A 21,003-nucleotide genomic window follows, 5' to 3' on the forward strand; every position below is an offset into this window, starting at 1 on the left:
TGATGTTTGGAGGGTATAAATAAAACATGATGGAGTGATGGGGAGAGAGAGAGAGAGAAAGCTTGGTTTGTTGGTACACTTAACTGTGCAAGGCTTGTGGGTCTTGCATCTTTGCTGATCTCCACTTCCCTGAGAGAGGCACAGCTGAGAACTTCTCCTGGTGTTCCTGTTGGTCCCTCCTGCTGACTGCTGAGGCCTGGCTGACTTTGCCAGGTTGTGTCACTGCTGTTGTTAACCCGTCTCTACCAAACTGGACTGTTGGTGTATCCATGAAATGTTTGTGAGTGAATCAAGCTGCCGCTGCCTGCTAACCTGTGCACTAAACTGTCAATTTCCAGACAACATAGACAAGAGTTGCTCCAAAGAACCTTTATAAACAGGTCCACTTCCCCGTATCCTTTCTTTTCCACTACCTCTGGTGGGTGGTGAGCTACAAAGGAGGTTAAAACATTTAAGAACCATCATAGAAAATAGGATTTGAAAAAAATTAAAGTTACGCAGGTCTCCAGCCACTAAAAGCCTGAGGCATGCCACTGCAGTTGTGGCAACTGGAACTGTCTTCAGATAGTGGCAAATGTCCTCCAAGGGGCAAACTTTCCCCCAGTGGAGACCTTCTGCGCTAAGACAATGGAACCCACAATGTGCCCAGGAGGAGTAAGTTTTTGGTGGAAAGTGATGGAAACTGTGTTTCTGGTCAGGCCGACGGGGTTGAGCAGAGATAGCTTGAGGGATATGGAGACGAGAGACGAAGGGACTATACAGACAGAAATCCAGAACCTCATGAGTTTGGTGAGCAAGACTTTGTAATCCCCAAACTGTGGTTTCTGAAGCCTGGGAGTGTGTCCCTCATCAGCCTCCAGCAGCCCTCAGTGAGTAGCCCTTGCTGAGCACCCCTTTCCCTTTAATGGAGCCAAGTCCAGGCCATGTCCAGTGTCCAATGCGACAGGCATTCCTCTTTACTCGTGGCACACAGCAGCCTTAGCATCCAGTGGTAGACGCTGCATTCAGAATTTTTAATGGGCATGGATTTGTAATCCCAGCTTGGGAGAGGCAGAGACAGGAGGATCCCAGTGCTTACTGGCCAGTGGGCCTAGCCTAACTGGTGAACTCCAGGTTTCTCCCGATGAGAGACCCCCGTCTTATAAACAAGGCAGGGCCACTTGATGGTTCATCAGATGATGGCGCTTGCTGCCACTTGAGTTTGATCCCTGAGCCCCACATGAGAGAAGAATCAATGTCCTTCAGAAGCGGTGCTCCACGTGTGGGTGTTGGCACCACACCCTATGCGTTCTCTCAGACACACAATAAATAAGTTTTAAAAATGAGGGAGATGGCTTCTAAGGACTAACACGCAAAGTTGGCTTGTGTGATGTATGCACATGCGTATGTGCGCGCGCNNACACACACACACACACACACACACACACACACACACACACACACACGAAAACCACTGCATCGAGCCACGTAGGCAGAGCTCAGTTTCATCCTGACCATTAGACAGCCAGCCTTAGTCTTAGAAGTTCAGCTGGGCTTCCTGACGTCAGAGACCCATCCAAATTCTCAAAATATCTATCAATTTCTGCCAGATTCCGACCTTCTGAGGACCATCGTCCCCTCCTATTCCAGCGTACATTGAAAGGCTGTTATGATATGGACTTCAGTTTTGATTGACAGCAGCGCTTGAATAAACATCAGCAAACTTTGTTTCTCCAGATCTGTTGCTAAATCCACTGCTTCTCCACAAGTTAGCAGCTCAATAAACAGCTTCGGCCATGTCCCGCCATCTACCTGACTGTCATTTCACACGCTCTGAATGCTGCATGGGGTGTTAGGAGTTCAACCAGAGAAGTACCTGCTTTGTGGAGTATTTAGCCCAGAAATCCATGACGTGGGAACAGCAGCAGCAAGGGGTGGGGGTGGGGTGGGGGGAGAAAAGCAGTGCCGGGAAACCTCAGGTGACCAAGGCCAGAGTAGCTTTGCATGTAGGTGTCATGACCTCCAAGGAGGACATGTGATGCTGTTTTTCATTTCTCCCTGATGCAGCCAAGGGTGTGGGAAGGGTCTTGCTTTTGAAATGGAGTGATCTTCTCATTGTACTTGGATAGAAAAGGAATCTGTCTCTCTTTGGTGTATCCCCAACCATGGATGCTCAGATAAACGATCCTATTTCTCTTTGGTAAATCCCCAACCACGGATGCTCAGAGTACCCTGGGTGAATGATCACCAGCCCCTCCTGAATCTGCACTCACACCCCCGAATTAGAAAAATAAATGGTAGGATCATTTCTCCGTTGTGCGTGGGAGTGCTAACTTCTCAAATCTGTATGAAGATTTTATAAACAGTATACTCCGTGGTCTCACCCTATATATAGGAGGAGCAGGGCGCTGTGTGAGTAGAGGAATGGAAAGGCTGCTTACACTTGTCTCACCAGCTCACACGCCCACACCCAACTGTCACCCATCCTGAAATTCCTACCATTAGAGTTACCACTTCTGCTCTCGCACGGGACTGCAGGAAAACCTTTACCCAGGTACCGGGCCACTGATTTGTTTCCTCGCCCTCAACCTCAAGTCGCATCAGTTTTTTTTGTTTTTGTTTTGTTTTGTTTTGTTTTGTTTTTTTTCTATTGCAAATTTAAAAGGATCAGAGTGCTTATAGAGACTAGAAAATGAAAAGGAAAAAAATATTCTTTACCCTAGAGAAACCCTTAACAGCGGAGGAGGGCACACATGATGATGTTGTGTGGGTTGCCTGAGCTGTCCGTCCGGTGAGAAGGCATTATTCTCCCCCAGATCCTATGTGACCCCCTCTAATTGTGAGAAAAATCTTGAAAATCCCAAGGTATGGGGACATTCTACAAGATCATTGTAGATCAGGCAAAATTAGTCATTTAAAAAAAAAAAGGAGGAAGGCTAAGTTAATGGCATTGTTCAGAGCGGACATGGCAACTAGGGACAAGACGGTATCTAGAGTAGATCCTGGGCTAGAGAGAATTAGCGGAGAATCAGATGACAGCCAGAGTTATTCTACAATAGTACAATGTTCTAAGGAAGGAAGTTGGGATAAATGGAGTCTGAGACTGGAACAGATACCAACCACAGAGATTGGGTGAAGGGTCAACAGAAACTAACTCCACTGTCCCAGCAGCATCACTCCCAAGTATATTAGGCAGGGTTCTCTAGAAGAGCAGAAGCAATAGATAAGGGTGGAGTGTCCAGCAATGGCTGCCTGCACACTGGAGAGGCTGAGAACCCAGTGGATACTCAGCCCACAAAGCTGGCTGCCTCAGAAGTTCTTATCTAGTGGCCAGGGGCATTTCTTGGAGAGCTGCTGGCCTTTGGTCCATGCTGAAGGCTGAAGAACTGGAGCGTGAGGCCAGTGGAGGATGGCAGCTGCAGCGGTGGTGGTGGCAATAGACGTTCCTGCTTGGGAGGAAGTAGAGGCAGGCAGGGGACAAGACCTCTCCCTCAGTCCACTCATCAGAAGGTGGTCAGTCTCCTGCCTGAGTTCTCTCTGGAAACGTCCTCACAATCTCCTAAGTGATTCTAAATTCCTTTAGGTTGGCAAATAAGAACAACCATTATATCAAGGATTTGGGGGGGAGGGGTAAGTGGGGGGGGTGGAGTCTGGGGGGAAATCAGTTTTTCTCTTTTAAGCAACACCTCCACTCAGGCTATGGAGGAAACCCTGGGAGGGAGCCATGCCCTAAGCAATTCTTTCAGTTTGGTGGTGATGCTCAGCTGGGTCATCTCCCATCACCATGTGCTTGGGCATGTACCACTCTTCCTCCTCCTCCTCCTCCTCTCCCTCCTCTCTCTCCTCCTCCCCTCCCCCTCCTCCACACCCCCAATCCTGTGGGTGCTGTGTTTCCCTCAGACGTGACCTCTGCTTGCTCCCTGAGCCCAGGCTGCTTCTAGTGCTGCTGAGGATAGAGTGGGAGCTTGTTCCCCCTTGCATGCTAGACTGGGTCTCAGTGGTACATGTCTTGGCCATCAGGGCCCTAAGTGCCAGTAGTCTTTTCTTTTCCAGTCTCCAGGCAACCAGACCTCGCAGAGGACGTGCCTCTGATCAGTGTAATGCCTTCTGGCTGAAACAGGTCTTCTCCCACTTCAGTCCTTAGGGCCTTCCAACCAGCCAGCCTCAGGCATCCACCACCTTCTCTCTCAGTCAACCCACAAGGTATCAATCCTACAGTTAGGAGGTAGCAACTAATATGATTCTATGAGTTGGGTCACCACAGCACGAGGAGCTGAATTAAATGGTTACAGCATTAGGAAGGGTGAGAACCACTGGAGTAAATAAGAGAAGGCCAGACTGTCAGGACACAGTACAGAATAGCTCTTCCTACGAGAAGTACAGAATAGCTCTTCCTTCCCTATGAACAGCACAGTGGAAGGGCTGGGGAAGCAGAGCAGTCCTCAAGCTGGCCGTCTGTCACACTTCATATTTGTCTTAGGGTTTTACTGCTGTGAACACACACCTTGACCAAGGCAACTCTTATAAGGACAACATTTAACTGGGGCTGGCTTACAGGTTCAGAGGTCCAGCCCACTATCAAGGCAGGAACATGACAGCATACAGACAGGCATGGTGCAGGAGGAGCTGAGGGTTCTACTTCATCTGAAGGCTGCTAACAGAATACTGGCTTCCAGGAAGCTGAGTCTTAAAGCCCATACATACAGTGATACACCTACCCCAACAAGGCCACACCTACCTCAACAAGGCCACACCTACTCCAACAAGGCCACAGCTTATGTGTATGCAAATGATTTCTGTAATGCCTCTGTGAGAGTTTTCTTTCTCAGTGTAAGTGTAAGCTACACCGTCCTCTTGAGGCTTAGCATCTGTCCCTCCCTCAGAGACATGCATGAGGTTGTTCTACCAGGCCAAGAATCTGAGTTGCCTTTGAAGCCCATGGCAGAACTGAGCATAAATACACGCAGCCCAGGGGTTTCTGTCTCTGTATGGTCTGTCTGGGATTCCTGCTTAAACACTAATCAAGATGAAGCCTGGATACCACTGTCAACAGAACAGGTTTAGCCCGGGCAAAAGCAACAGGCATCAGGATGGGAGCTAAACCTCCAGGTGAAGAGAGCCTGGTTAAAATTTGGGGTCATGCTGACAGGCAGGAGGCCACCACAAGCACGTTACCCAGTGGGAAGGAAGGCCTTAGAGTGTGTTGCAGCGACACTACCAAAGATAAAGGCAGTGAGTGTCCAAGAACACCTGTAACTGGCTGGAATTTGCTACTGACGTTTTGCCCTGAGCTTCAACCTTCAAGGATTCTGGGAGTCGTGTGGTACTAATACAATCCCATCTCTTCCTCAGAGGGTCAGATTTGACTCTTGTTGTTTGCTGTTAAGAACCCCCACATAACATAAACATATAACTTTGTCCCTGATGTATGTAAATGAATCACATGCAAATGGTTCCCTTGTGCCTGGAAACTCCATCTTGAATAATTGAGAGGGGAGGGAACCGGGCTGGGGCTGCTGTTCAGTGACAGAGCAAAGTGTGGCTTTGTTCCCTCCTGTATCGCTACTAAGTAACATCCGACATCATGTCTGAGACCTAAAAACCACTGGTGAGCCCAAGAGGGCTTGTGAGTTAATTATAACATTGTTCGCTAAGTTTGGCTTGCGGTTTTCCTCTTACAATCAAATGTCAGGCTGGGGGGAGGGAAGCTTAGTCGTGTGTTGCCACGGATGTTTTTAACCAAGAGTCTAAGGCTGTTTCATATTTTTGGCTTCATAATTCCCATTTCCAGTTCTGATTTGGGAATACAGCAAGACTGAAGTCCAAGTGAAAACAATGCCCTCCCCTGCAAAACAGCCTGGAGTTTCAAGGTAAGAAGTTAAGTTTGGTGGCCAAGGTTCTAGTATCTGAGAGGACTCAGTGGTAGAGCACCAGCCTAGTGTGCAGAAGGCCTGGGTTGTAGTTCCAACCCTTGACCAAAACTCTGTAATCAAAACTACTGATGCTTCTCTCGCTATCAAAAAGCAAGTGTTAATAGCCTTAAAGTCTTTTAGATATTGTAGAGTCTTCTAAGCGTTTCATGATTATAGTGTTACTGAGAAATAACACTAGTCATTGTATCCGTCCCTCCTCGCCAACTACATACATGCTCTGTGTCAGACGATGCAAACGGAAGAGGGGCTGCTGCACTCCATAGGGGTCTGGGTGGGAAGAGACACCATTGCATTTCAAGTGTAAACTCTTAGGGCTTCTGTACGCAGACATCACTGGCTCTTGGTTTTCATAGAATCCAGAATGATCTCGCTGGGTCAGCTATCCCGTAATAGACATGGAAGAGTAGAGAACCTGAATTCTGCCCCTGCCTTAGTTTTTAGACCATGCAGCCTCAGTCCCAGATCCAAGCTGACCTCCAAGTGTCCAGGTCCTGAACAGCCTTGGTGACTGAGGAAGGGTTAGGCAAAATCTGCTGAAGGAAGGCAAGACTGCTCAGTGAGGCTCCCAGGGAGTCACAGCAGCCAGTGGGAAGTCCTCTTCCCACCCAGATCCCTATGGACTGCAGCAGCCTTACTTCCGTTTGCATCGTCTGACACAGAATATGTATGTAACTGGTGAGGAGGGACGGATACAAGGACTGGTGTTATTTCTCAAGGCTCAAAGTCCCAAGAAGACATGCCATTTTTGTATCATCGAAAGTTTGTCTTTCCAAACAGAACTTGGTCTCCAAATGTTAGGTGTGCGGAGACTGAAATGTCCACAGACCCCAACCCACCCACCAGACGCTCTGTGGTGAGCTCTCTGTCCTACCTATAGAGTGACAGCCTGCTTTTATTTATAGCACTTGGAACCCTCCACAGTTCCTTTTCTTACTTGATCTCATTTGCATCTCAAGAAAAGAGAACCGAGTTTGATTCTAATTTTACCAGTGAGGAAACAGAATCATGCCCTTCCCAAATCCCGGGGATATGAACCTATGTTTGAGATGGCGCCTTAAAAAGAAGTAATTACATTAAAATGGGGTCACTGGGGTGAGCTCTAATCCAATCTGACTGGTGTCTTTATAAAGAGAGATTAGAGTACAAATGCAAACACCCAGGCAAGGTCACGTGAACACACAGCAAGAGAGTCCTGCAAAGACAAGAGGGAGGGAGGCCTGCCACAGAAGAAGCCAACCTCTCCCCACACTTTTGTCCAGAAGTTTTGGCTTTCAATATGGGGGGGTCCTCTATTTTAAGCCACCTAATCCTTGGTATTTTATTATGGCTGCTACTGCAGACTAATACAGACTCCCAGGTTCTGAAACTTTCCTGAGGTCTCACACTTAGCAAGAGCCAGAGTGAACTTCATTTCTCAAGCCCTAGACTTTGTAAAGCCTTTATGGAATAAAATGTTTTGCGTATGGGAACTAATTCTGCCACATAGCTAGCTGGTGATGTACAGCCGTTCTCTCACTGACTGACCGCCATGTTGTTCAAATCCTATTTATAGCAAAATGTCTCCAGGCATGGGGGAGGATGTTCCAATGTTCCTGCCCTGTTCCACAGTCCAACCACAGGAAAGCTAAGGTAAGCCTCTTTCTCTGTCCTGGTTTGTCCAGAATCCAGTGTCTCAGCACCAGACAGAGAATGACAAGGATTTTTAGGAAACAAAGAACCTGCCATCTTCAGTGGAGCCAAGGCCCGTGAGAACAGCCCTCTGGCCAACACACTTACGCCCCAGCACCCTCCCTAGCCAGCTGTTGATCTGTCGGCTGCCTCCTGGTGACTTCAGTCTGTGGTCTTTTGCTTTGCTTTGGGACATGGAACTGAAACTCGGGTGTGAGCAGGGTTTTACACGAGGAACCCGTTTCTCTCTTTCCTCCTTGCCTTGGGGTTGGAGGCTCACAGGCTCCAAACTGGGTTTAACCCCGGAAAGAATGTCCTCAAACCACAAGGAACAAGACTTCCTCTGTCACAGAAGTGGCCCCACAATGGGTGGCTAAGGAGTCTCCTCTACATGGGCCCCGTCACTCCCTCTGCCTACAGGGCTGTAGCTACATTTGTCCCTCCTGAAAGTGGGTGGGGGCAGGGAGTGCAAGCTGACTTTCCCAGCAGGCGGACATCTCACTATCTGGCTAAGATAGTAACTGTTGAAAGTGACAGTGACATAGTCCATACTCACAGATGCAGCAGCACACTCACTTTTGGTTCTGGAGCCAGGCTCTGCCTAAGGTCTACCAGACATAATGACATTGCATCCTGCCTGGCTCGAGGGCCAAAAGCTAAGGGTTCTGAGAACCCATGTTCTTGCTCATTAATTTAGATAATGGGTTGGATTCATGAGAAGTCTGGGATGCCATTTTCTTATTAACATCTTTGTAGCTTTCAGGAAGGTCATTAGATCCATATCAACAAACACATACACTTGGCAGTGGTGCCAATATACCAATAAAAGCCAATTCCCAATCTGTGATCTCCATGCCAAGTGATGGAGTTAGATCCTTGCCTGGGCTATGGCACGGTAACTCTGGAGTTGTGGGAATCTTAGACGTGTCCTATTGGGGGTGCCAGGAGCAGCCATCCCCCCACTTATAGTGACTTGTGCAATGTCACACTTAGGACCGTCATCAAGCATCACAGCGAGGTGCAGGAATGGGAGGCGACTGCCCATCTTCACGATTCCCACAGAACAACTGCTCAGACTGCCAGTGCCACGCAGCCGGGCGCGTGTTTCCACTTGCTGCAAGTCTCTAGTTACCTCTTAGGGAGGTGATCACGGCAGTGTTGGCGTTGGAACCGAGGGCCTTGACAACTGTGCTCAGAAATCTCGCTACCATTGAGTGTGATGCCTTTTGAACCCCATCCCACTAAACTTATCATTAAAGCTCCAGCAATGTTTCCAGCTATACACGGATGGAAATAGCTTCCGGAGGAAGAGTCCCCCAGATTCCAAGTCAGAAACTGGAAGAGAGGGAGCAACCCAGGGCTGCTTTCCTTCTGGCTCAGCGGATCTTAGGGACCTCACGGGTGCAGAAGGGAGGCGCTGGGAGGCCAGCAGTCGCCCACGAAGAGATCTGCTCCTGGGAAAGTCCTCAAAGCCAGGTGAAGTGTAGCATCCTGAAGGAAAAAGGAGGGCGGAGCAGTGGGCCACTCCGCGGGAATCAAAGGCGGGGGCGGGGGAGAGGATGTGGTGGGCCGCTGACAGAAAGAAGTGGCTGGCTGCAGGCTCCAAAGGGGACCTGTTCCCAGCTTGCCACTTGGATGGCACCTTTCAAAGCCCCACGGAGACAACAGGACAAAGGGATGAGAAGCTCTGCAGTGAGGGTGCGGCTCCTCCCCGCCTTTGAGCTCAGCGCAGCCCCGGAGCCGCCCTTGGCCGCTCTGTGCTCCCTCACTGGTGTCCTTTGATCCACCAACTGCTCCAGCCCTTTCGAGGAAGCCAGAGGAGGGGCGCCCAGCTCCCCACTAGAGGGGAGGTAGGATTTCTTTGAAATGGAACGACAACGATTCTGTTGGCTTAATAGGAAGCTATCCACTGCAGACAAAGTTGGGTTTGCCTACCAAACCAAGATACTTCTTGGTTGTTTGCAAGAAAGCTCCCTTTGATAAGGTGACTCTCATTCACAGAGAGGCTGGCTGGGTGAACAACGTCCTTCGGTTGTTATGTTAGGGGGTGAGAATGTAGCGCCTGCCCAGACAGGACAGTTCTCAGGCATGGCGTGAGAAGCCGCCTTGCTGTGTTCCTTCACACTGCCTTAAAGTTTATGAATCCTCCGCAGACCACACCTTGCTCTCCTGGCTGGTTCTGCTGGTTGTAATATCTCATAAAAACAGCTGTTTACAGACTGCTTGGTCATTCCCACCCTGAACTCTTCCTGGACAGGAGGCAGCTGCTCTAGAGTTTAGATGTTTAAAACAAAGCCCTTCCAGCTAGGCTCACAGCCTTATCTTCCAAACAACAGAAAGTAGAGCCTTTGGTAACACCATTCAGATTCAATTCAAACCAGCTTCTCAGATTTCAGAGCACCAGCAACTCTGTTTAATGTCCCAAAAGAACGATTTCTGAGCTTAAGAAATTACAGACTGAGAGAGCAGCAGAGTCGCTTGCTGGAGTCAGAAGGATGAGATGTAGGTCTGGCCGGGGTGAGGCAGGAAGAGGACGTCACAGTGGTTCAGGCAAAGCGCCTGTAAGCACGTTGTCCTTTCTTCCAAATGTCTACCCTTGAGAGTAGGAAGTAAACTTCTCAAAGAAGCTCTTGATGTTTTCTGGGTTAGAGTTTGGGCGAGAGTGAAGCCATGCTCTAACACACTGTGTTGGGCTAGTGCCTGCCGCTGAGACTGCTCTAAGGCTGTCTGTCACCTGACTCTGGAAGGCAAGAAGCCCAGCTCACATTTCAGATACCTGAGGCTCCTGAAGACAGCCAGGTTGATAAGCCTGAAGAGAGATCCTCCCAGGGCTGGGTGGTGACAGCTGGTTGTTTGGTAACATTCCTCTGCCATCTAGTGGCACCAGCCTACACTTCCCTCTCAGATGAACTTGGAGTTCCCACGCTCCGATGGAGTTCCTAGATTTTTTTTCTTTCGTTCAAATTGAGTTTTCTAAATCGGCCATCTTTAAGGGTCAGTGGGACAGTTCAGGAAGTGAGGGTGTTTCTCACCAAGTTGGAGTCTTAAGAGCCATTTGGCAGAAGGAGTGTATCTATCTATCTACTCCCACAAGTGGTCTTTTGGCCTCCAAACACACTCAATGGCAACTGTGTGCATTTGCACATTAATTAAAAGCCCATCTCAAGAGGTCCATCAGAGAAAGGCCCACTCCACAGAACTGACTTTGAATCTGTGCCATGATGCTGGCCAGACACTTCACCATGGGGATGCAGCCTGGTAATCTGTGACAAGCGACAACTTGTTTCCTCCTATGAGTGTGCTTCCTAGCACAGAAGCCATTCACAGCTGTAAAAAGCATCCTTGCAGTCTCTATCCCTGGAAACAGGACTCCATGCTGTGTCTCCTCTATGTCTTGCTCTCTGAATTGTTTGAGGAGGTAGCAAAGACTTCAAGTTCATCACGCTGTTCTCCTGACTACAGCCTTCTGCCCTGCCTGAAGCCTTGTGCTGCCCTCGGGCGGGCCTCTGAGAGCGAGCCCTGTTCTACTCTGGTGCTCTGAAGTCCGTGTTGACAACAGCAAACATTTATTCAACGCTACAAGATCGGCTCTGAGGTTCTTGATACTCTCACTGCATCCAGATGCCGCAGTAGAGATTCTCAGAGAACTCCCTGGAGTGTATCTCCTACCGACAGCCTCTGCACACAAGGAGAATGACACAAGGTCAAACCGGTGACAGAAGCGAGACTTATGCTCAGGCAGATGCTAATTAATATATACATTCTTAGCCATTTGGCCACTGCTTTGTTCATATTCCTCTGGTGCAATTTTAACTAACTTATCTAATTTTTCAGGTGATCACAAGTCCAGTCTTGGGGGCTGTGGCTGTTTCTCAGTGGCAGAGCACGAGTATGTCTAAGGCCCTGGGTTTGATCCTTAGCACTGCAAAAGAACAAAAATTTAAAATAGGGCTGGGGCGCAGGTGAAGGTAGGCAGAAATGTTTGCCTGGAAAGTATGAGGACCTGTGGTTGGATCATCAGAAGCCATGTAAACTGGCTGCACAGTGCAAGGGCCCTGTCATTCCAAGCATGTCTCATGGCTGGGGTGGTCATAAGCCATATCATGGGACCCCACTATACTGCCTTACCAAGTGAATATGCTGTCAAACTGTCTTCTAAATATTTATGGCTATACCCATAGAGTGGTGCTGCTCTCTACTTTGGTCTGAGAAGCTTCTTTTTGCAGTGGGCAGCAGTCAATGCAGACTCAAAACTGGTCAAAACGTTGAGAATAAATGTTGAGTGCAGAGCCAGAAATGGGACAGTGTATCACCTCCACAAGGGGACAGTGTATCACCTCCACAAGGGGACAGTGTATCACCTCCACAAGGGGACAGTGTATCACCTCCACAAGGGGACAGTGTATCGCCTCCACAAGGGGGACAATATATCACCTCCACAAGGGGACAGTGTATCGCCTCCACAAGGGGATAGTGTATTGCCTCCACAAGGGGATAGTGTATCGCCTCCACAAGGGGACAGTGTATCGCCTCCACAAGGGGACAGTGTATCACCTCCACAAGGGGACAGTATATCACCTCCACAAGGGGACAGTGTATCGCCTCCACAATAATAAGGAACACCAAGGGAAGGGGAATGGGAAGATGATCTAGAGGACAGGAGTGGTGCTGGGAAATGCTGTGTTCTGGAAATGGTGTGGCTATTGTACTCCTGCACTCACAGAAGTCATGGTTACCTGTGGAAGACCTACAGAAGATCAAGCCAGCCAGCAATTCCAGCATGGGTGGAAATGGGTTCACGAGTCTCCAAGCCCAGTTAAGGAGCTAAGGACAGCTGCTGGGAGAGGAGTTGTCATTTTTCTTTTTGAGTATGGCTACATGTGCACTCAAGCAGCAGTAGCTGGATCCAGTGGGTTCTTAGAAAAGGAGAAGAGGAGAAGGAGGAGAGGGAGAAGAAAAAGGAGGAAGACATAAATGTACTGAGGTGTGTGCTGGGGTCATCCAGGAGTAGTAGGAGGGAGGAGCTGGGGTTGATAGATCAAGATACAGATGAATTTTTTAAAAGATTTATTTATTTTATGTATGAGTACACTGCTGCTCTCTTCAGACACACCAGAAGAGGGCATCAGATCCCATTACAGATGTTTGTGAGCCACCATGTGGTTGCTGGGAATTGAACTCAGGACCTCTGGAAGTGCAGTCAGTGCTCTTAACCACTGAGCCATCTCTCCACATATTAAATTATTAAGGAATTAAAAATACCCTGTGATAGGGCCTGAGAGATGACTTGACAGTTAAGAACACTTGCTGCCTTCCACAGGACACAAATCCAGTTCCCAGTACTCATGTCTGATGGCTTGAAACCATATGTAACTGCAGTTCCAACATGTCTCATGCTGGCTTCCATGGGTGTCTATACATGTGGCACACACACATACACATACCACACACAATGCTTTTCTAATCTTTAAAAAAAAAAGCAGATATCCAGGCTTATTGCAATTTCATAATGCCAAGATGTCTCAGCATCGGAGGAGAAGCCAGGAGTGAGTTACACATGGGACTTACGTGCATGTTCTGAGCAACAAAACATTTTGGTTAAGACTTCCCAGAAAGGCTCTGTGAATGAGTCTGTTAATGGTAACTGGTATAGCAGAAGTGACAAGCCCTGGTCCAAGGTCAAACACAGAGCCCATGAATACAATCAAGCCCATTAGTAAACAGTAAAAAAAAAAAAGTCGGCTTTTGACAAACTCCTCCAACACGGAAACAAACACTGAGTCCCCAAGCTAAACATGATAGCATAAAAACATATTCGTATTTACAGAGTTTCAAGTGTGCGTAGAGCTGTAGAGCTGTCTATTGTTTGGCTTGAATTGAAACCCTTTAGTTCCATGGCTTCTGCTTCTTAAAGCCACTTGAAGTTTTAAAGACAACCCTGCTACCTGCTCTTGCCCCAGCCTGCCTCTTGAGTCACTTTCCATTCTGTTCACTAAGGAAAGTGTGTCTTCCCAGGGAAGGGCCATGAGAATGGCTGAAATTACCACCACTGCGAGGGATGGGCGGCAGGGGACTGTATGCTCACTTCTCTTGAGGTTGCTTAAAGGCTTTCTGCGACGTCCTCTCTTCATGGGACAATGAGGCAGTAATTGGTTACACCCATAAATTATTTTTCTACTTAAATACTTCTTTATACCTTTTATTCAACTTTCACAGACGTTTGACTCATACCAACTACTTGGGTTAGAAGAAATGTCACCAACTATACTTGGTCTTGAAATCCTGGGCCTACATAGACAATCTCATCTTTTGTTATTAGCATGTATTAATTCTATCTAGTAACGGGCTCTTTTATGACATCCATACATGCCCATGATGCACTTCACTGTGTTCATGCAGATTCCTGCCTCTCTTCTACTCTAGTCCCAACCAGACGTTCCCCTTCTAGGTTTGTGTCCTTGTGTGTCACCTTCTGAGTTTCACTGGGGTCCCGTACAAGTGCAGGCAACCTTACCAGAGGCTGCATCACCAAAATAAAGTCTCCTCCCTTGTCAATCTCTATCTGGGTAAACTCTGGGTGGGTGTGGCACCATGAACTTGCCTCCTTCCTTGGCAGTGTGGGTGGGCCCAACCTCAGGCAGATCTTGTCTGTAAAGGTCCCGTCTTTACTTTATAATAGGTAATGGAATTTAAACATGAGAAACTAACTCTTTCCCACTCAATGAACAAGGAAGCTCAGTACTCGCATGGGCTTGAGCTACAAGAATATGTATCTTCGGAATTGTAGCAAAATCTCTAAGGGAACTTTTCATTACAGGGAACAGAATTTTTAAAAATACAGAAATATATCCCTAAGATTAAAAACTGTATACAAAAGACTCTTGGAGACAGTGGTGTTTGGTTTTGCTTTGGATGCGCACATCTAAGCTCTTCCTTCCTTTCAGCTCAAGTGTAGCCAATACCACAGGGCAGCCCACGGCCAGGACAGGGTTTGTCATTGTGGAGTCCTCTTTCAGCTCAAGTGTAGCCAATATCACAGGGCAGCCCACGGCCAGGACAGGGTTTGTCATTGCGGAGCCAGTGTCCACTCCCATAACCTGCTTGCTGAAAAACGGGCAAGCAGCAGGAAGCAGTCCTACTACACTGGCAAGAAATGTGTGTCGTTTCTGTATTTTACCATAGTGGGGGCTCTGCATCATCTTCTGCAATGACCTGCAGAGTAAATTGTATCTTGTGTTGTACAAGCTAATCTCAATTACCCAGGAAAACATGACCACACGGTGATCCACTGTGATAACTGTTCCTACGCTCATATTAATTTTTCTTTGGCACTGTGTAGTTTGGTCTTGTGAATGCTTTAACAAATAGTGCTTAAGGAACACTGGCTTGATCCCAGCCACTGTAAGTGGAGAATGCATGTTCTCTTTATGCCTGGTGCTGTGTTAGGGCTGAGCAGCCTGACATCTAGCCATGGATGTCGTCGTCACAGGCACAGGGCATTTTCACAGCTATGGCAGTAGGTGAATGAAGCTGAGAGAAGGCACAGCCTCTGAGCTTACATATGTCCCGACACGTATGACAGTGAAGTGCTCCTAGATCATCATCAGCTTGTGTTGTCACACGTGTGCGCCTGTCGGTGGAATGGTGAGAACATCTGATCATTCCAGATAGGGTACTGAGGCTAGACCAAAGAATCAACTGCACCCCGGCTTAGCTTAGAGAGCCAGTGGGTTTACTGCAGTTACTTAAGAAACATGGGTGAGTTCACAGTGCTTCACCACAAAGCTCACTTCTGTATGGGAGAGGACTCGGGACACACCTCGCACGCAGCTGAGCTAACCCACGGGAATGTCTTCTCTCCCAGAAACCACTATTGTGTGCAACCTTAGGAAGGGACCTTGCCATCTTTAAGTTTCTAGAGCTTCCTATGACTTGTCAGTTTGTTGCTTTTCTTCCCAGAGTCGTTGGGCTTCCCTCCAGGTGGGGATGTTTCTATTAGGAGGAAAGAGCTACAGCTACTTGCTGAAGGCCAATGTGGCCCAAAGCACTGACATGCTGATCTCACCCAAGGCTCTCACTGTGTGGCAATGCAGTCACTGACAGTTCCCTGGATGTCCAGAAACACTCTTGTTGTTTCTCTGCCTTTTCTCTGAGACTCTAGTTCCCCTGACAGATCTCCATTAACCAACCTCCCTTGACTGCTGGGATAAGCTGCCTTTCCGTTTCCCTCATGGTCTTTGATTCAAGGATCCTGGTGATGCTTGTGAGAAGTTTGGATATGCTAGCTGTGTCCTCTGAAGCCTCCCACGCCCAGGCTGCCCGTGCAGGCTCAGGTCCTTTTGTTGTCTCCTCCTGTTAGATGATTTATAGTCTTCCTCATGCCCGCTATCAGCTGCACGTCACTCAAACTGTGGAAAGCACCAGGCGTTTCCTGCTTAAATTTCTTGGTGCTGTGGTTAGCAACTGAAAGCAACTCAAAGATGCATTCCATGTGGCAGAGAATGATAATTAGCTTGTCAACTAAATTTAGAACAAAGTCTTCTGTCTGAAGGTAACTATTTCAAAATAACTTCTTAAACTATTTTCAAGTTGCCCTTTGCCTGAAATGAAATATTAATAACTGATATATCATCCATACTTTAGAGTGGTTGAGACTTTCATGTAAGACATTACATTGAGGCAGTTTTCCTGGTGGGTGGTATGTGATATTCATGGCTGATCATAGTGCTTTAATTCGTTAACTCATGAAGGTCCCTCCCATTCATATGCATCTCATCATTTTTGGTTGAACATGTTGAAGACTGGTAACGGGGGAAAAGATCCCATCACTGTGGGTCAAGAGCATGATGCAGAGGTAATAGGTCTAGTCAAGCATCATTCCTAACTCTTTCCCTATACTCTCTCTGTTACCACCTCCGCAGGACTGCTTGCCCTGTGTAAGCTCACGCCAGATCAAAGCCCAGGATGGAGAGGGCAGGTGGACAGGAAGTCCCACTCCTAGAGAGGGAGCTCTTACCGACTGACAGGTGCCAATCATGCCCCAGAAGGCCACAAATCCAAGAATATTTAGGCAGCATAAATTGGGTCTTGATGGGTGGTAGGTGACTGAAATTGGGTGGGTTGGAAAAAGGGTAGATCTGGGAGGAGTTGGAGGGGGGATGTATGATTAAAACACAGCGTACAAAATTCTCAGAGCTAACAGAAACGGAATTCCAGGCATCTAGACACATCTGGAGCATGGGATGGGATTTGGGAAGAGGGATGTAGACGGAGCACTTAACATTCTTCCAGTGCTACCTGGCTGTGGCATGCATCAACTCAAGCGCTGTAGGTGTCAAACGAGGGTCTGAGCGTAGAGCTGGACAGCAGATCTGAGAGGAGGCTGCTTCCTTCTGGCCACAGCCTTCTCACACACTCCCTTCCGGTCTTGCCTCTTCTGGGGGGGAATCAGAATGCTGAAGGGGATCTTTGAGGCAACAGATAGGTGTGCACATACTGCCCCCGCTTCTCATGTGCTTGCCACTCATGCTACATGAGCCTCAAAAGGAAAACCTAAGCCAGAGGGAGTGCAAGCACCCTTGCAAATAGTTTTGTGAGCAGATTATAACGTACAATACAAGCCCACCATCCCTCAGGGGAAACCTGTCGGCTTGGTGTGTCCACCCACAACTCTTTCACTGCAGATCTCCATGGAGGCACTGACATAGTGTTCTGTTCTTTAAGAAAGGCAACGCCATCAAAGCAACAAGTCTGAGAGAGGGCATGTGTGTCACCTTTAAGCACTTTTCATATGCCTTTGGTTTTCAGACTTAGCCTCGTCCGACACCCACATCACCGTTCCGAGCCCTTTCCCAGTCTCCTCTTTAGACCATAGAACTACTCTCTCTGCTAGGCAAGCTTCATTATCCTTTCTCTGCTGAGAGAAAACTGAAACCCAGAGAGATTAGACTTGCATAAGGGCCACAGTAGCAGCAAGGTAGGTTCTTCCAAGTCTGAGGCATTTCTCTTTTGTTTTCTGGTGGCCTTGGCTGGAGATGGGGCAGGTAAGCAGTGAGTGTCACAGACGGGATAGAGCAGGGCACAGGTGCATCCCACAGCAAAGCTGAAGGAAGGGGCGAGTGCCCATTGTCCAGCCTGCCAGGAAATCACGCTGGGCTCCACTCCTTTAATCCCTCCCTCCTCCAAACCTCTACTGAGTTCAACAGGCAACCAAATCTGTGATTTCCTCTTCCTTTTTCCCTGGCTGCAGTTTGGGGGAGGGGGAGGGGAACGATCTAAAAATGTCTTTAACTTACTGCGGAGTGGGGCTTGTAACTTGGAGAGACAGCAGATTTGTGAATTCCTGGGGAGGCTTAATGTCCTTTTCATCTTCCAGGGTGGGCTGAGCCCCATTCAGAGCAGTTGATTAGGATGTCCCAGTTCCTCTGGCATGTTTGTCTTTTGAATTTAACTAAGTTCTTTAATGCCACAAAGGAAAAACAAACCGTTCTTACAAACAAAAGCTGTACAGCCTGCTGTAATTTGTTTGTTTGTTTTTGTTTTCCTGAGTCAGGGTTTCTCTGTATATGCCTGGTTGCCCTGGAACTCACTTTGTAGACCAGGCTGGCCTCGAACTCAGAAATCTGCCTGCCTCTGCCTCCCGAGTGCTGGGATTAAAGGCGTGTGTCACCAGAATAGCCCCGAGTGCTATTTTGCTTTCTATGTATCGAGTAAACTATAAAACACACAGTAGCAACTCTGAGGAAGATGTGTGTCCGTGTGTGTAGCTGCGTTTCTCATACTGAGAAGAAATACGCACACTTACCCAGCATGACTTGTGACTTTAGGGATCAGGCTTCATGTAGACAGTTAAGGGACGAATTCAGAGTCAGGGCCGCAGACCTCATTTGCATTTGACGTTGGTCTTTACCCAGGTGCCCCTGAACCAGGATTATTCCTACTTTGCATACTCAGAAACCATATTAATGTTCTAAGCCTTATTTTTTTCTGTTAACGAATCTCTGAAAAAATGGGGCTAACCTGGGAAAAAAATCAGATGCAGTGTACCCCAGTTTCTTAATGTGGCTTTAAAGAACTTTTCCTAAGGGCAATCTTAGGTCCTGGTGGAGCACCGAGGCTGGGACAGGAGTTCAAGTCTCCTGAGACTGCGCAATGCCGCCTATACAACTTGGTGAGACTCCTGTTAGAATAAAAGGGGCCAGGATTAGTTTCATGGCCAGGAAGCTTGCCTGTGTGATCTCCACAGGTCAAACACCGGTACTGCTAACATCACCTTTTATTTACATAACAGACTATCTAGAGAACCAGGGCAACCCTTGAAACATTCTCTTTCCTAACCCACGTACCAGTGCACAGGTACAGACACACCCACTGTTATGCCCTTGTAACAGATCTACAATCCTGTTTTAAAAACAGATAACATGGAACTGCTCAGCCACCTTGATACTTTTACCCATGAGTCTTCAGCTAGACTTTTTCTGGAAGTCCTATCAGTTCAGACTTTATCCAAGCTGCACGCAGACCCCAGAATCCGAATGGAAGTACTCCCGACGAAGCTCAAACTCCACCCATGCTGGTTAGTGTTTCATTGTGCAAAACAGACAGAAAAGTTTAGACTTATTTCAGCTGTTTCCAAGGGTTCCGTCCGTAATGAGCTGTCTCCATTGCTCTGGGGCCTGGGGTGGCAAGGCACAGTGTGACAGTATGACGCAGTGGGGCAGCTGAGCCCCAAAGCAGAGAGAGGTGCATGGAAGATACACCTGAGAAAGGGCTTAGCTGCTCCACCAATGACCTGCTTCCAGTCAGGTCTTAGTTCCTCATCTTTCCACACCACAATGCTACTAAATTACAACCCCATCCACAGATCAAGTCATCGATTGGGACAAAGCCCTCAGGATCCTGTAGCTCTCAGTGGCTGGACCCACCAAGCCTTCAACACCAGAGCCTTGAGGGTGTTTGTCCTCAAGTCATAACACAAGAGGAAATGGTTGACAAAGACTTCTTAACTTTAAAGTCCTTTTCCCTTTCACCTTTCTCCTTTGATTGACCTGCTAAGTAAAGGCTAAGTAAAGGAGAGGAAAAAATGGAGAACGCAGGCAGTGGATGCATGTAGAAGACTGCTGCAGCTTCTACTTTGGGCGTACCTCTATTGGGGGTGGGAGAGAAGAGTCACAAGTACCTTTGCTGGCTGTATCAAGTGCTCTGGAATGGAAGTTGAGTCCTAACTGGGATAGGCTGTTTAGAACCAGGAGCAGCACATGTACTCTGCGCTACACAGGCTCTTAGCATTAACGCAGATTGGAGAAGAGCCTTTCGCATGATACAGTTTTGAAATTAGATCATCCAGGTCTCAGAACGCACCGGAACTTCTGACTTTTTTGTACGTTTGAAGCTGGTGCCATGGCTAGAAGACATTTAGCCATGTGTTTTTTAAAAGGTAAGTATATGCCTTTAAAAAGAAATCTATTAAATAGCTGCACTTAGTTCTAAGGGCACTCACTCTGTCAAGTATGACCTGTGTGGCTTTTGACTCCCAGTTAGAGAATGCTGACAGTTAGCAACTCTCAGCAGAGCTACCAATACAATCCTTCACTCTGGCCACATTCGCGCCAAACTCCAAGCCGAGGAACAAGCTAATGCTTGCTTTGGCATGGGCATCTATCTGGGTGCCAGAAGGGACTTACAGGGCAAAATGGGACCTGGCCACTGGGTTTATCCTATGCAGGTGACTAGCCAACCAAGCTACAGCTGTATATAAGAGCTGCAGAGTTATGCTGACAAAAACCATTGATCAGCAAGTTAATAGTACTCGAGGCAAAAGACATGGGGGAGGGGGAGGGAGCTGAACACACAAATCCTACTCCCCGTCCTTAGTGCCCACTAATTACTAAAGACAAACGACATGGAAACAATACACAGCTGCTCCAGGGGTGAGTGTAGCTCAAGGTTTATTGAACCTAGCAGGCAGGAGCAGCATGTCTGAGCCCGTATCCAATGGTTCCCGGCAGGCAGCTATGAGGACATCATGGACTTCCTTCATTGTCACTACCTCTACTCTACACGTGTGGATTTCAGAGGAACTTCCCCAAGAACAAATGGCTTATGTGATGGGCATAACAAACAAAAGGGATCAGAAATTTCAAGATTCGAAGTAACCCAAGTGGTGTGAACCATTGTTCACACTGACCGGAGGACGTTAACACCATTCTGGCACACAAGTGATTCTTTACTGTTAACAAGGCTGGAAGCTGTGGGCACTTAAGGTGCACAGCCTTGTGAAACTTCAGAATGCATCCCAAGGTCACCATCCCAGAAGACACTTTCTAGCCAGCTTTGCCATCGGTAGTTTAAGTTTAAAATCACATCTGGCAGTCGTGTTTGACAGGATAAAGATGAATGTGGGAATCAGTCTACTTTAAAAGCC

General features: G+C 47.8%; 1 protein-coding gene across 5 annotated transcripts in view; it reads left to right on the forward strand.

Annotated features, from left to right (window-relative positions):
• The window catches only part of Adrb1 (adrenoceptor beta 1), a 65,575-nt gene that overhangs the window by 43,738 nt on the left and 834 nt on the right, over positions 1 to 21,003 (forward strand). For 2 of the 5 annotated variants that reach the window (XM_029472340.1, XM_029472342.1), the window contains 3 exons: positions 5,771 to 5,849; positions 7,465 to 7,541; positions 8,574 to 12,659. The gene's annotated coding sequence lies outside the window, so the exon portion shown is untranslated. Of the gene's footprint in view, positions 1 to 1,589; positions 1,778 to 5,770; positions 5,850 to 7,464; positions 7,542 to 8,573; positions 12,660 to 21,003 lie in introns of those variants that run through there. The other 3 variants (XR_003835550.1, XM_029472341.1, XM_029472344.1) reach the window with 3 other exon arrangements.

This window comes from Mus caroli, chromosome 19 (genome assembly GCF_900094665.2).
Source record: "Mus caroli chromosome 19, CAROLI_EIJ_v1.1, whole genome shotgun sequence".
Lineage (NCBI taxonomy): Eukaryota > Metazoa > Chordata > Mammalia > Rodentia > Muridae > Mus > Mus caroli.